Raw genomic sequence first — 17937 nt, forward strand, 5'->3', positions numbered from 1 at the left:
AAAATACAACTTTGCACCCTTGTATAACAAATAACTATTTTATACGTTTTATTCGAACGAGATAAGGACTACCGATAGTCAGTGACGCGTTTTGTTGTCAGTAGCATATTATAACTATACCCTTAAGCTTGTTAAAATCCTTTTAATAGCAATACTGCCACTATCGAAACAATTCCAGACTGTTTTAACGTAATTATTTTGTACGCCGGCATCGGGATCAAATTCAATTGAGGCAGAAAATTGACATCATTTTCATGCTGATAATATCGGAGCAGATCATGTAAAAAATCAGATATGCCACTAGAAAATAACATCAACAATATTTCGGGAATGTATATTTTCTTATTCACGTTTAATCCATATTGTTATGTCAAGAAAAGTATCTGATATATTATCACAACGCCAATATTGTTAACAATACCTATGGCTAAATATCTAAGGCGGCTTGATGCAAACCATTTCTTGCGATTGATATACGCAATTCGATCCTAGAACAAGTTACAGGTTACAGTGTGATATGTGTTCTCTGTAATACGTTATATATGAGAGTTGCATATCTAGTGCTAGTATATAATCTGAGTAAAATGGAAATGAGAAAGGTTTTCTCTTTAATTAAAACTGATAGGATTATACGATCATTAAAATGCACTTTGATAATGTAATTATAATAAATTAATTTATAACAAACAGAAACGTCTGCGAACGACGCTTAATTATAATAAGTTTCCGACAATATATGGTATAGAAGACAATCGGTCACCTGAAATTTTCCCATTATACAGGATTGTTAGATTTGTATGAGAAATAAAAGCTTTATATAGAAAATCAATTCTACATACACATTAAACGCAACCGCTCTGTAATCCGGCGCTCAGCTATGTAAACTTCCGGATTATAGAGCGGGTCACATGTCGATGTCGCTAATTGCCGGGTTACTGGACGCCGGATTGGCGAGCGCCGGAATACCGAGCGCGTACTGTATTTGCTGTTCTCATTATAATATTACAATGACTACAAAAGCCGGTTATAGGGGGTTTGCCCATTGAGTGAGGTATAAAAGATTTTATGAACACTAGGCCGGTAAACCCTATATAACCCTAACCTACCCTACGCTATATATAGTGCTTTTTTTAAATATTTGACTAGCAATTTTTTTGTGATTCCGTGATGGATATATTTTTTGTGTTGATTATATTATGTCCTTTTTTGTAATATTCACATTTATTTTGTTGAGAAAGAGAAAAAAATTAACAGAGGTTTGCTAATCAAGTTTTATGATTACGAATAAAGGGGTTTGTTTTTATCTTGGCTGGCATAAGGTCACAAGTTGTGACCTTATAGCCTTACTGACTTACGTGACTCACAACGCCACGTTGATATACTGTAGCTACCGTTTTATTCACCTGATATACCCCCTTATTCATAAAATTCAACAACCTGTTACAAACCTCTGAAATTTTTTGTCTATTTCTAACAAACAGAAATGTAAAGACGACGGATAGGGATCAACGATTATCAACGGTTTGTTATATTTAACAAACGTTTTTGAATAACGTCATTAGTATCTAAGAAGTAAGTACTGTGGGATTAATATAGACCGGTATATTTCTGTCGATGCGTCTGATCGACTCTTTGGCCTAAAATAGAACTCCGTAACGCAACATTAATTCATCATTTCGGTAGTAAGGTCATACTCGTACCAACGGCTCGTTGAGTATTTCCGTTTCAGTTGAGATGATGATGATTGATAAAAACTATCCGATGTCCCGATGTCTCGGGTGTCAAACAATCTCAGTGTTAAATGTCATCTAAGGCGGTTCAGTGGCTTAACCGTAAAGTAACAGATAGTTACACACACACACATATATTAAATCTATGAAACCGATATGTGTCACGACACATCAAACAAATGTTAACCGGGCTTTATTGACAACCGATCATACTGCCATTAGGTACAGTCGAAAACTAACTAACCAATCGCACGCAAACTTCACGTTTGCGTTATGTCTATTTTTGTATGAGATTTACAGCGCACCAAGCGGGATGTTTTGGAAGCTTAAAATCCCACCGAATAGCCAATTCATTATTCAAACGAAATGCGCTTAAACTGCCCCAGGGATGGCAAAAAATAATCGAGTATTACATATCCATCGAAAAATGTATTTTTTTAATTGATTAATATTTTAAAAATAAATGTTTCTTTTTCAATGTCGATAAGTCGAAAAACTAAATTGTTCTGCTGAAATATTACATGATTACAATGTATTTTTTTTGTAATAAAATTAGAATTATAAAAACAGGCTTATACTCACGTGAAAGTGTGAGGCTTGTGAGTTAAATAGGTCCCATGAAATTAAAATCAATACGAAATCATTCGTCACAGACAAACACAATTTACTTCCCCTATTCTTAGATTTATTTTTATCTCACCTTTGTATGAAATATATTTGCATAAAACTGCCTCTGACCCTTTTCTACTTCTTTTATTTATTTTCTCCTGTCAATTTGCTTTTGAGGAATTTTCGGGTGCTCGTTGCTTCGTCGTTTGATTCGCGCGAAGCCGCGGAGTCACTATAGGGATGGGAACGCAGGCCCCGAGTTACGCTTCATTTATACGTCAAATGAAAACAAAATTAGTCAAAGATGCATTGTACACCATTGAAGAATTCTTTTTGTAAATAAGTATTTAGATTGTAATAGTAATAGTTGTTTAATGTATATTTAATATCTAATGTAATGTGTAATTGTAAACCGACGGACGTATAAAATGTAAAATTTTATGAATAAATAATTGAATTGAATTGAACACGGTTTTGTAAAGTCGATATAATTTATTAAAAAAAAGAATTAAGTAAGATAAGTTGGGGACAATCTTACAAAATTTAACTGATTGTGCAATGGGTACTAGGCGACGATATACATACTTACATAGATTAATACATAGGTACTCAGATACATAGAAATCATCCATAACTCACACATTGTAACAATACTAAGTCAGAATCAGTAAATTTAACTTAGGTGAAGTTGATTACAGAATAACTTTGCTTTTTAAGTAAGTAACATTAAATTATCATCTTTATATTGTTGAAAACCGTTAATGAATAAAAAAATATAATAGTAAAATTTTAATTGGAAGTGTAGTGCAAATATAGGTAAATTATTAAGGCACCATCGCGTGTGACTTTCTGAACCGTTTAAATCTAAGAATTATGAGAATCGGATGTCAGTAGCTAACGAACCATAATAAAAATGTATACCATTGCAATATAAAAAAGTTTTCTCAAAAATGGACGGCAAAGTCGACGTTGCCGGTTAAAAAGTAGGTCGCGAAGTGCGTTGTTTATGGTCAGTCAAAAAATTAAAAAGTTAAAAACATTGCAGTCTCGATTTCGGGACTGCAATGTTGCATACAAATTCCATTATTTGTCGAGTTCCAAACTTTTTAAAAGTTGAAGTGGCCATATCAAATGCAGGCAAAGGTCCATTAAACAGCCAAACAGATGATCAGTACTTATAATTATAATGTTGGTACCGCGACTATTTAGGTGTCTCAAATAGGTTGGCGTATTTTTAGCAGAAAAATACACTTCTATTTTTAATTAAAAAAATAAAACGGCGGCAAAGCAAATCTTATTATGAAATAAAACTATGAAAACGGATTATATCGCGTATATTGAATTTATAATACATCCCGACGTTTCGAACTCTTTACAGCGTTCGTGGTCAACGGGGGAAATCTTATTACTTTTTTCTGTGAAAATATATACATAAGAACGTTGCTTCTGTAAAATATTTCTATTATATTTGTATTCATTGCGCCATTTTTGAGAAAAGCACTATATATGACTCGGCTGGAAGGCTACTTGCTGGCTTCGGATTCAATTAAACGGACTCCCAAGGTCGTCCGTTTAAAACGAATCCTCAGCCAGCAAGTAGCTACTTCCGAGCCTCGACAATAATGTACTATTTATAATGGTGTAACTACTATTTGAGAGATAGAGGAGATAAAAGATATAGAGAAAACTTTTACTATCCATGTTATGTGTGCAAAATTTTAAACAATGTACGTTTTAAATTATTTTAAAAGGGTCACTCACGTCGTTGCTCTGTGAAAAGGATCCTCGTAAATTGGATCGAAACATGTTGTGATATTCGACTTAATAATACGTGAGTGACCCTTTTTAAAATAATTTAATATGTTTGTGTCTCACCGGAGTTTTATAATGTACGTTTTAAACAGTACTACGGTTATGTAATTAAAAAATAAACAAAGCCGTATTTTTTGCAAAACGTGAAAACAATACCCAACCAATGTGTCTACAATATGTCTTAACATAGCCTAAGAAAGAGAATCTGATTAATAAGGCGTCATTTAGAGAAAAAAAAATTATGGCCTGTTGCTGAATACCGGTCTTAATGATAACATAATACGTAGCAGATCAATCCCAATTAAAAAAATTGCAAAACTTATTAAAAAAAAAAAGATTACTTTAGTATGGGTTAGGTTAGGGGGTGGGGTACATTGCTACTGGCGAATTCTCAATATAACTAAAAAAAATTGCAAAACTTATTTAAAAAAAAAGATTACTTTAGTATGGGTTAGGTTAGGGGGTGGGGTACATTGCTACTGGCGAATTCTCAATATAACTAAAAAAAATTGCAAAACTTATTTTAAAAAAAAGATTACTTTAGTATGGGTTAGGTTAGGGGGTGGGGTACATTGCTACTGGCGAATTCTCAATATAACTAAAAAAAATTGCAAAACTTATTTAAAAAAGAAAAATTACTTTAGTATGGGTTAGGTTAGGGGGTGGGGTACATCCCCCCGCGGGTTGCTCACCTTGTCGTGGTGGAGGGGCTTAGTAACCGTGGCTTGGTCACCCACGGTGAAGCGAAGAGGCAACCAGGGCCGGCCTGTTTGGGTCGCGGGCTGGCCCGAGGAGGACGCTCCAAGTGGGCTGGTTAAGCCCGCTTGTGATGCGCCGAAGGTGGACCGTCGAGGAAGAGGAGTGTCGGTATTGCGGTAAACCGTTCTCCCTATCTTCGGCGGCCGAGGTTGGATCGCAGGGGAAGAGGAGTGATGGTATTTCGATGCACCACTCTCCCTATCCCCTGCGAACTTGGCGGGGCCGTTCCGCTGTAGCGGCGTTGGTGGGGCTGCAGAGGAAGAGGAGTGTCGGTGTTACGTTGTGCCGTTCTCCCTGTCCTCTGCAGCCGAGTTGTGGTTTTGCGGCAGAACCATAGACCTGATCTGTCGCCGGGCGCCGGGGAAATTCCTGGCGCCCGTGGCTTCCTTGTGGCGGGCTCGGGGGGGTCCGCTACAATACAGAATGGAAGCCGAGGAGGAAGGCGCGTCTTACCATCTGGCGCGCCTAGCGTGAAGGGCCTTCGGGCATCCGCGAAGGAGCTGCGCTCGTGGGCGGCTGCCGCCGGTGGGATCGCAGATGACAAGCGCAAGCGTTCCTGTAACCCCACCAATAGGGCGGCGAGGCGGCATATGGGGGGTTTTTTAGTGGGTACACCGTGGGCCTCATTAGCCTATACGGGAGTCCCACATAACCACTCGGGTCACCCCCCGCACCCGGGTGGTATGCGTAATGCATTTTTCCCTCCTAACAAAAAAAAAAAAAAAAAAGGGGGTGGGGTACATTGCTACTGGCGAATTCTCAATATAACTTGGGACTCCGGTTAAGATAGTACTGTTAGAAGTATTAGAACAAATTAAATTATTTACATATAATACTCTAATTTGTTTTTAATTTAAGTAGAAACACTACTATATAAATTATAAACTGAAATAAATGTCATATACTAAGAAAAAATGACCAAGGCCTCCAGTACCGCCGAATGGCACAGGCACCTGCCGCGATAGCCGAGGACGCTGGTTCGTTTCCAGCCTGGGGCACTGGAGGCCTTGGTCATTTTTTATTAGTATATGACATTTATTTCAGTTTATCGTTAAGATAGATCATTAATAGTTAATACGTGTAAATAGTGTGTTTCAGTATTTCAGTTTGGTTAAGAGCGATCGGACCGGTGTTCCGAAAGGTCTCAAGTTCGAGTCTTGCCCGAAGCGGTGATTTTTTCCATTTTTCCTTTAATATAAAAATAATGGCTATCTTATATTATAAACAACTTCCCGCGTCGCGTCCCAACCCTTAACGAATATACATAATAAAACTCATGTCACATTTTACGCGCGCTCAAAGTCGAGCCGAAATTGGACGAAAGGAAAATATTTACCGAACAGAATAAGGATTTAAGTTGCTTAAGAAAATTTCGAGTGGTTGACGTAAAATTTACGTCAACTCTTAATAACATTGCTTTCTATCCATATTTAATATGGGTTTAAAGCAATGTTATTAAACTAAAATATGTACTTAGGAAATTTAAAAACGCTTTTTGCACTAGTCTGATTTTTTTAACTGTAAAGTACTACACCATACATTTTCTATTCATCTTCACTCATCACATTTAAAAAGTGACACCAACTAAGACGACATAATTGAATTCAGAAAGCTTGGAAACAGAAAGTACCTATTTATTTATTTCATCTAGGCCTTTATTTATAATGTTTAGGTACCTACAGTTGGAATTTTTAATTACTTAAGATCTCTTAAAAGCGGGTTTATGGCGGTGGGCTCGTGCGACTTAATACCTTGATGGACACTAGCCGCGTAATCCCATTGTTCTTTCTATTGTATCTGGCGTTGTGTCCAGCATAGTGTTAAACCTTATTACAAATGCATAAGGTCCACCGATGGATAGTTAAGTGTTGCTGTTTGTACAACGTATTTTTATGGTCGTGAAATTGGACATGTCATCATGACTGACATACCTACAGCCAAGCTAACCTTGACCTTTACACTTCCTACATGAGTTCAACAGCCTCTTTAGAGCCGGTTTACAATAAGTGCGTACTGTCAGAGTTTAGTAGACACTAAACTACATAGTTTAACTTTTGCTGACTATGGATGAGGTCTTAGTGGCTCAGTTGGCAGACCGCTGGAGTATCGATCCAGAGGCCGTGAGTTCAAGTCTCACCCAAGGCAGTAATTTTTCCACTTTTAAATTTATTCTGAGTTTCATAGCATCGTTCGCAGACGTTTTTGCTTTAAAAAAATATTTGACATAGTTTAGTTGGACTACTTACTATAACTACAGACAACTAACAGAAAAAGTAAGGGCAAATCGCCTAGCATGGTACGGGCATGTGATGCGGAGGGATGAAAGTCATGTGACGAGAAAGGTATTAAGAATGAATGTGGAGGGAGGTACGAGGAGAGGAAAACCGAGGAAAAGGTGGATGGACTGTGTGAAAGATGATATGTAACTAACGCAAGTGAATGATGAGATGACGGGTGACAGAGAGGTATGGAAGAAAAAGACATGCTGCGCCGACCCCAAGTGAATGGGACAAGGGCAAGCGAATGATGACTTACTATAACTACATATTCAACGCGAAACGAAGCGGCGGCGCGGCGCGGCGAGGCGGGCCCACGGCGTTTGCGTTCGCAACGAGATCGCCCAAGGACACTTATAAAGGTATCAAAGGATTGATTCACCCCGCGCCGCATCGCTTCACTTCCCATTCGCGTATCGTTCACCTACGTAGTACGCTGCGTTAGAATGCGTGTTCAGATATTTTGACCACCTCGGCCTCTCCGATATATCTGACGGCGACTGTACCAGCCCTTAGAAAATTTGGCTCTCATCTCTCATTCTCATTTTATTTGCACTAGTCAGCCAGTTAATAAAGCCACAGTAAGTATTCCAGAAGTTTAGTGCTGTAACTAAAATAACTGCATTTTTAGGGTCCAGTTAAAGAGCAAGCACCCTATTAATCTTGCTTTGTAGCTATCGTAAACTAAACAACGTGGAGGACGCGAAAACTGCAAGTAAGCTAGCGCCAGTTTATCTATGCCAGTATTAAACCGGTGTCAACGAGGCTTGGATGAACTTTTTGTAGTCTAAAAATATGAGTTCAGAAAAAACATTGGTATTTGGAAAAAGCAATTAGGTTACAGTTAGCAAAGATACAATCAAATATACGTATGCATGGGATGCAGTAATCATTTTTAATGTTTAAAACAATTGATCTGGAATGTTATATGCTAAAGCCAGATCGTAAGTGAAGGAAAGCGACAACTTTACGTAGTGTAATAAAATAACAATATATTGATGTTAAGTCACTTCTGCGCACAGATTTTTCGGTTCAAACAATGGTTTCAAAAGTAAAGATAGGCCCCGTCCATGTATTAGGCTAATGTGATTCGTTTTGACGAGTTCAATTCTCTAAATAAGGTAACATATAAGTGCGTCTTTAAAAATTACATTTTAGGCAAACTTATTAATTACAGCACGATACTTAATTAGGAATGTCACCATATGCTCTCAATACATATGACAATTTTACGTGACATATCAAACCTTGTACTAAATTCTATAGAGCTGTATTATGTGATGTACTAAATCCGAGGACATGCTAACCCATTTCCTTGGCGTATGTAAACAGAATACGTAACACATATATGCATAACGTTTGTTTTCACTTGCATATGTATGACGTAGATTGCTTCGTACCTACAGAATGTTTTAACCCTTATCTTGGCATTGTAATACCCGTGACACATTGAACATTATAAAGTCTAGCAGGTTCACTTTATTATTATACAAAATATGTCGAACAACCCTCCTTTATTATAGCAAAAAATTATGCACACAATTGCCATTGTAAATTAATTAGTAACATTCAACATGGCGCCGCGAAAACAACAGTTCTCATTTCGTTCAATCAAAAAACATTATGTCTGCTATACGATTAAATCTTTTTTTTTGAAAAAACATATTTACATATATTTTCGTCGTCACAATTTTCCTACTCGTACTCTCTGGACATTGTTTGTAAAGCCGCTACAAATAACAAAATCCTTCATTTAGAACAATAACGAACTTCACTGATAGCTCTTAAGGTTACAGCATTATCATAATATTTGCGGGACAGAAAATATGATTTAAGAGATTTGTAGTAAGCAATAGCAAACAAAAGTAAGTACCTAATGCTGGCACCACACTTCGCCTTATTTGGCAAATATTCGTGTTGCATCTCTTTCCTTTGACATTCAAAACAAAAGGGATGCAACACGAATATTGGCCAAATACAGCAAAGTGTGGTGCTGGCATAATAGTAGAAGGAAAACAGAACTATAAACAAAATCAGTAAACAAATGACTGTTTTTCATTCTAGATCCGAGGCCATGAGAATTTTATATAAAACTACACTACTTTATGTAGAAATACACTATTTAACAATACAGAATGATAGAGAAAAATAGGTTAGTAATGCGGGAAAGATACCTAAAACTAGGGGGAACCTTTTTTAGGGATTTCCGATGGCTCTGATTAGAAAACAGTTTTCAAGCTTAAGATGTCCTGTCTGGACTTAAGACTGGATTAAATCACCCTAATGCCTCTTCCATTACAGATCAGTAGGCAGGTTACTCATACTTAATTGTGACGTTTTCAATGAAAAGGTACCACATTGTCGCTTACCATAAGGACGAAAATTGCTTGTATCTTTATACGAAAAACCTGCGTCATCATGTCCTTATGATAAGCGACAATGTGGTACCTTTTGCTTGAAAACGACACAATTGCTTTATTTGCTTCAAAGGTCGATACACACGAGAACAATAGGCGATAACAATTATGTAAGTATGTACACACAGTGACCCGATTATCGGAATGCGTATACTAACAGCAACTCTAAACCGGTCATTGGTGGACCTTATGTCTTTGGGATAAGGTTTACGAGGTATTAATAACCAATGTAGACGATGGTACCATAAAACCACCCAACCACAGTATAATAAAGAGTACTACCCAACTATAGGTAGTCCAAAAGCTCCCAACTATGGTCCAAAGCTAACTTGAATATTTTCATTCAGGTGTGACTTTTTTATTTATTTTATTAATTGTTCAGAACACATATAGTCATACATATAGAATATAGATATCAACAATATATAAAAGCAGACCTGGAGGTTCACCATTCCGTTAACATTTTAGTCCACCGGCCATCACTCTGCCTAGCTATTGCTAAACATAAATCCGCCCAACTCCATTTTAGTTTGGTAATGACGAAACCAACGTCTTGCACCTTGGTGCGGCGACGGATCTCGATATTCCTTACTCGATCTTGAAACTTGATACCGAGTATGGCGCGCTCCATGGCTCTCTGTGCTACGCGAATTTTATGCACAGCCTGCTTAGTGAGCGTCCATGTCTCAGCACCGTAGATCATGGTGGGCAGCACACATTGGTTGAAGAGGCGAGTTTTCAGGCATTGTGGAATGTTAGCAGGTTTCAAGATGTCTGCTAATTTATTAAATGCCGCCCAACCCAGCTGGTTTCTCCGAGAGATCTCCTTCTACTAGTGTGTTTTGTACAATGATAGAATATGTCCAAGATACAAGTATTGCTCAACCACCTCTAAATGTAGTCTTTACATCTTGGAAATGGCTAAGTATGTTAGAAGTAATATTAACCACTTCCATACCAACGCTGATGCGCACGGCTCCATCACGCGACGGCGACATGACCTGAGCTTGCCACACACACGACTGGCTAAAACTAAAAAATGCCTTAACTTCATTGGTCCAAAGATTTATAATAAGATCCCTCCGGCAATAAAGCAGGCCCCGAGTTATGCTTCATTTGTACGGCAAATGAAAACAAAATTAGTCAAAGATGCATTGTACACCATTGACGAATTCTTTTTGTAAATAAGTATTTAGGTTGTAATAGTAATAGTTGTTTAATGTATATTTAATATGTAATGTAATGTGTAATCGTAAACAGACGGACGTATAAAATGTAAAATTTTATGAATAAATAATTGAATTGAATTGAATTGAATTGTTGTATCATTATTAAAGTTGTTGTTGTGTTAATTCTCTTCAAGGACTTGGTGGAGCAATGTAAAATATTAAACATTTGTTCTGTCCTTGTCATGTCCTAGTAAGCTAGAAACTTGGCAGTAATGCACAAGGTCCTTTTTACTGCAACTTCATAAGAAGCATACTGTTAGTATGTGACCCCATTTCTTTTTATAAACAAAGACCATTATTTACTTGAAACTATCTACGTAGGTTACGTTGTTTTTAGATTAAATGAAAGAAAGTGCTTCATTTGAATTGTTGCAATAAAAATGATATCGTACAAAGTACATACATACATAATATATGCAAGTATCGGAAAGTCAAAAAAGCTAGAAATTTCTCGGAAATTTTAGTAATATTTCATAGGAAATTAAGGAATCTTTACTTTGGGAAACGGAAAATTCTGATCTCTGTACAAAAATTTGAGAAGTTCCCGAAAAATTTTAATGTGGAAATTTTGTAATTTCGGAAAATTTCAGAAGGCACATCAGTACCCTGTAGGATAGGGTACATATGCTTTTAATAATTTAGAAGAGAGAAGACTCATCGTGCTGTTTCATAGGATTTTATAATATAAAGTTCTTAAAGACAGTAAAATAAAACAAATCATGACTTGTAGTACCTACCTCATTTGTGGGATTTGAGCCATTCCCGAATGAACTGTCGCCCACGTTATTTCCGGACCGATACAGTACTCCCATCTTAAAGCTCGGCAATGCACTTACAACCGCCTTGGTGTTGCAGATGTCCATAGGCGACGGTAATTGTTTGCCATCAGGCGATTAGTCTGCTCGTTTGAAATCTTAAAAACCGGCCAAGTGCGAGTCGTACCATTACGAAAAAAACGGCAAAAAATCACGTTTGTTGTATGGAAGCCCCACTTAAATATTTATTTTATTCTGTTTTTAGTATTTGTTGTTATAGCGGCAACAGAAATACATCATCTGTAAAAAATTCAACTGTCTAGCTATCACGGTGACAGACAGACAGACGGACGGACAGCGGGGTCTTAGTAATAGGGTCCCGTTTTGCCCTTTGGGTACGGAAGCGTAAAAAGAGATACTAAAATGTATGATGATATCCTTCAGTGGGCGAGTAGGATCTGCATTTGACAAGGAATTATTAAATTAACAAATTAAAATATTTTATGGGCAAAGATCGCAATCATTCACATTTTACAGTCACTCGTAAAAATTTAAATGGTTTTTAGTCAGTTAAAGTAAAGTTCTTATTTATTCACTGGCGTTTTATTGCATTTATAATAAGTTTGTTTGTCTACTTTGGTTGGCAGTAGTTGTTAAGCGGGCAACGTATATAAAATGACTTCAACACAACTTATTGAAGAATAAAATACTATAACTTTGTTCATTACATTCAAACATTACACATTAAATCTACTCTTTCATCAGTTTTCTAGTCATTCATCCCAGTATTTGATGAACTTTGGTTAATAATAATAATGTTCAACTAGTATAAAGCTCGATAAATGAGTAAAATAATGGCACAGTATACTACACCCATATCATTTCATGATTATGAGCTTTATGTCAACGAAACTAATACAATCTCGTTACCACACACGTTACCCATTCAAAACTACGCCCTAACACTATAATAATAGGGTGGGTTTTCGGTGCTGAAAGAATTCAATCACTTAGAAAAAATAACAATTCTTTCCTCCAAGGCGTTAAACAAATGTATATAATATCCTGAGTCGTTGTAGTAATGACTTGGACAAAGCGTAGATTGAAGGCGACCTAGTGTTAGCGGATTCATAAGCGCATTGTATAAATCAAACATTTATTGTAAATTGTAGAGTCAAACGAAGATTCAAGGGCTAATTACATACTGTATGTTGCTACAAAAGAAAGTATGTTTATTGCTACAATAGGAAATACCTTATTATGCTATTAGTAATTGCAAAACCTCGACTAGGGTTGAAAAAGGTAGTTTCTCATTCATACGCATAAATTGAAGTTATTAGGAAATAAATGGCACGCTTAGGTGTACCATTAAGAACGATCAGCCCTCAACTCATAACTTACATAATTTTTTTTATGTAAAATTTTATATTAGAACTAAAGAGCCGATGAGGCTTGACAAGTTTTTTTTTTTAATCTAGACCGTTAAAAGGTTAATTCATACTATGAGGCACTCTATAATATCTCACATAAAATTCTTTTGGGTCGCTTAGTCATCATACTAGCGAACATAATTCCTCTGTTATTGGCGACTTACAAGTGTAGTTCACACAAACCCAAGTCGCATGTCACTGGCAGTCGATCAACTGTCACCTAAAAGTCTTTGTGGTCATTGAACCACTAGTAGCGGATATACACCGCTGTCACTGGCACCGTGCAAGTGTAGTTCACACAAACCCAAGTCGCAAGTCACGGCACTCGATCACATCTCACCTAAAAGGCTGTCTCTCGTAAATCCCCATTTTTTGTGGTGTGGCGCAAATATTTCAATCTTTGAAGTTTTCGCGGACAATGCTTTGGCATAGGCAAGTATAATTAAAACCTTTTATTATGTCTTTATGTCTGCCTTTTAAGTTATCTTTCGTAACAATCTTTTTTTTATGAATATAAATGATTAAATAAAAACTAGATAACTCTTAGGTTTAGTGGTTTTGAAATATTTTTACAGCTAATTATATGATTACAACATAATAGAGCTTGCATGTTTTCATATACATCGTATATACATAAATAATGTGTATACGAAAATCGAAAACCTATAGTAAAACTAACAAACTTAGCATGCAGACTAATACATTTTTTTTTCAGTGAGGAGGACTTTTTTAAGCAGACACGTAAATGTATAATGTAACATGGAGAATTTCTTATACGTTCAAGAAACGCAATAATCTTAAAAGTTGCCAAAAATAAATCTATACTGACTATATTTATATTTATATATATTTATTCTAGCAACATGTCAAAAATATAACATCATCATGAAGATTTCAAATCATTAGCAGATAGTATTAATGTGAAGGCTAAACTTAGGCAATAAGTAATTAGAGCTAGCCAACTTGTTCTGGATGGCAAATGGTGTTCGGTTTCAGCACTAGAGTTAATTAAACTTGTTTCTAACACACAGACCATGAGCTACTTAGACGGAACACAGACAAACGGCCTGATTTCAACTTTATGATATCTCAAAAATTTGCTAGATACGACATGGATCGGATGTCAGTGTCAAAAGTTTCTTAAAAAAACGTCACTTTTGACACTGACGTATCCGATCCCTATCGTATTTTTAGCAAATTTTTTACGTATCTTAAAGTTCGAATCAGGCCGATAGATTTAACTGGATGTAGCAAGTATTAAAATGTACGAGTAACTACGGCCTCGGCCTAGAATATTTTTACATAATTTGATGTATATATTAACCATGCCCGACGTTTGACTTTTTTCGATTTTTTGATTATAGTAAAAATTAGGAGCGAAAAACAAATTTCATACAAATGTTCAAATGCTCCTAACTGATAATATAATATTTAATTCAAAATTCAAAAAAAATCAAACGTAGGGGCGCAGCTGTGGTTGATATAACAACAAATTGTGTCAACATATTTTCAATATCCAGAGAGGAAAATGAGGACTACGTTTATAAGAAATGGCGATTTCGCGCGGGTCGCCACTTTCGTCTTAAGGTGAGACTTAGCCTCTTTTTGTCTAAATTCACCATTAGGCGCACTTGGCTTATTTTCCACCATCGTCGTATAAAAATTAACTTTGAAAAACCGCTTCCGCTCATGAGTTAAACCATACGTTTCGGATTTGCCACGTAAATTATTTCTTTATGCGAACGTAAATGTATCTGTCGTTATTAAGTGATAAGAGGCCTGCCCCGGAGAGATAACAGTCATTACAATGCTTGACGGATCGGGATGAAAAAATGTAAGGTTTCCCGCAAAATTGGAAATTATCAGGGCTAAGGGACTCTTATGTCCTGAAGATATTTGCTGCGTAAAGTTTTTTGCTTGAGATATTTATCTTACTCTTTGGAAGATTCATTGGACAGAATTTTAAAATAAAACTCATAAACCTAAAATTTAGGATAGCACACTTGTGTGTTTTTTAAACACTGATATTTACCGAATAAACACCGAAACGGTAAACTGAGGATGCGGTTCACAGAATACATCTACTTACCAAGTTTCAACAGTATAGTTCTTATAGTTTCAGAGAAAATTGGCTGTGATATACGGACGGACAGACAGACAGGCAGACAGACAGACAGACAGACATGACGAATCTATAAGGGTTCCGTTTTTTGCCATTTTATTTCACATCTTACACCTACCGTCCTCGTTTGAAGACTGCATTTGCTTCACGAAGGTACTCCGGAATGGGGTCATAAATGTCTAGAAACTTTCCTTTGATTTAAATACTAGATCATAAATCTAGATAAACTTATTTATTTAAGACGAGAACAAGTGTATCGCGTATGTAACCGAACCTTTATGTGCTTATGAGAAATACATGCTTGTTAATTTGTAAATGGTGGTTTATTTAAACATGTCATACGATTGATGAGGATTTAGATCTAGGGCGTCCTTTTTAAATACTAGATCTGGATTCCTTGCTCCTAGGGTGGCATACCTACGACCCTATACGCGTCTCAGATTAGCTCGGTGCACTTTATTTCATTTAGGGAGAAATCCCATCTATGAGTAGTGTGATATGGGGAGCTCTGGCCCACTTATTAAAATTTAGGGACCAATTGGGCATTCTTTTCTTTTGTCCGGAATAACGTCCCCATACCCCTACTCCAGCCTATTACAACATTACCATGCAAACTTCCACCGAAAATTGGTTTGAATGAGATCTAGTAAGTAGTTTTTTTTAATACGTCATAAATCATAAACCGCAATTTACCTTTCACTCACGTTTCACATAAAAATACTTTGTTAAAATTATGTAATGTACGGAACCCTCGGTGCGCGAGTCCGACTCGCACTTGGCCGGTTTTTTATTTATTTTTAAGACCAACTTCAGTCTTTTATTCCTGACATTTTCAATCTTTTATACTAAACTAAACCGAGCTACTTAAACTTCTTTTATGCTGAAACTACTAGCGCAGTAGAAGTTATTAAGTCAGAAATAAAAGAGCTGTTCTTTGTTTGAACTTTTCGACTGCAAGTTAAATTCGTTCCGAGGCCATGATCGATGTCGTTTACTTACGTAGCTGTCTTTGTTATGTAGTACCTGAAATTATAAAGAAAAATGTAGTTAGTAGGTGCATTTAGTTTTATACTTTGATCAAAATATAATTTGTTACCAATCGCTTTTCAGGGTAACGGAAAATATCGTGTGGAAACTTGCATATATCCACGAAGGAATTCAAAGGTGTATGTGAAGTCTTCAACCTGTCCTTGGGCCAGCGTGGGGGATAGGTATAGCCCAATCTGTCTCTTGCATGAGAGGATGACGAGATGAGAGGAGGAGGACCCAGCAGTAGGACGTATATAGACAGAATTATTAAATCTGAGTTTGTAGAGTCTATCTGAGTTTGTAGAGTAAAATGGGATCTACATTGCAAACATATTGCTAATAAAATTAGACAAACCGCGTATATATTTCTAGAACTTCGAAATATAATTCACCAGAGAATACTTGAAACTGTGTATTTTGCCTTAACCCAGACTATACTATTGTATGGAATCATAGCGTGGGGTGCCTGTAGCGCAAAAAATATAGCAAACATTGAGATTGCACAGAAACTGATCCTAAAAATTATTAAAAGAAAACCAAGGCGTTTTTCTACTGAAGCAGTTTATAGGTTAAGTAAAGTGTTAGCACCAAGGCAACTATACATCTGGCAAGTAATAATATATATTAGTAGACATATAGATGACATGGTATTAAATGTTAACCCGGCAAACCTTCGAAACACCAGAAGCAAATATAAGATACCGATTACGAACAGTGCTGCAGCTAGGAAGCACTACTCATATGTTGGAACTAGGCTTTTTGACAAATAACCAGGTGACCTACAGGACATAATACAACCTAGCTATTCAAGCGTGTCTACTCAAAATAATCAAAGTTACATAAGTAGGCTAAATAAAAAAATTAAAGTGTTTCTCCTGAGTTTTTCTTTTACTGAATTTAAAGACTTCTACACAAAAATATTTCCCCAGTGAATAGATTACTACGTAACTCCGTGTCATATTTCTCTATTTTTCAGTATAATATATATATAATATATAGGTCAGTTGGACGGAGAAGAAAACAAATGAAGAGGTTTTACGCATGGTAGGAGGGAAGAGGAGTTTGTTGAGAACCATAGAAAATAGAAGAGGAAAGATGCTTGGACACCTGCTACGACACGACGAATTTATCAAGAACATAATTGAAGGGAGAGTTGAGGCAAGGAGGCGGAGGGGCAGACCAAGGAGAACATACATAGATCAAGTAAAGGAAAAACTCAACGTCGTGTCGTATCAGGCTGTCAAGGAGAAGGCAGAGGACCGACACTTATGGAAATCGCTCCACCGACAAGAGTATAACTCTTAAATATATGATGATGATATATGTATGTATGTGTATTAGATATCAAATAATATATATAGCTACTTACATAATTATAAAACCCAATATACGTATATTAAATACGTACATAAAAATAAAAAATACCAGTAATGCATGTTTATTTAATTAAGCTTTTTTAATTGACTAAGTAAACTTTATATTATAAGAAAATTGTTTATCCAAAATCCGATCGCTCTCTAAAATTGTGTCACATATATTGTAACTAGCCCTAGCACAGGCCCCGGTCTTTTTGGGCTGTTACTGCACACTATGTCTTTAAATGCTGGCTTAAATTAAAATGTATAATTAGAAATAGTGAAAAGTTTGTTGTATATATTTAATGAATAAAAAAAATATATAAAAATATAAATATATAAATATTGTAAGTAAATGTCAACAACAGTACAGAATCTTAACTGAGTATTTTAGCTATTTGAAAAATCTGTCAG

General features: G+C 36.3%; 1 protein-coding gene across 1 annotated transcript in view; it reads right to left on the reverse strand.

Moving 5' to 3' along the window:
• Positions 1-17937, reverse strand: part of LOC134747107 (brain tumor protein) — a 429209-nt gene that overhangs the window by 384791 nt on the left and 26481 nt on the right. The gene's annotated exons all lie outside the window — the stretch shown is intronic.

This window comes from Cydia strobilella, chromosome 14, assembly GCF_947568885.1.
Source record: "Cydia strobilella chromosome 14, ilCydStro3.1, whole genome shotgun sequence".
NCBI classification, from domain to species: Eukaryota; Metazoa; Arthropoda; class Insecta; order Lepidoptera; family Tortricidae; genus Cydia; species Cydia strobilella.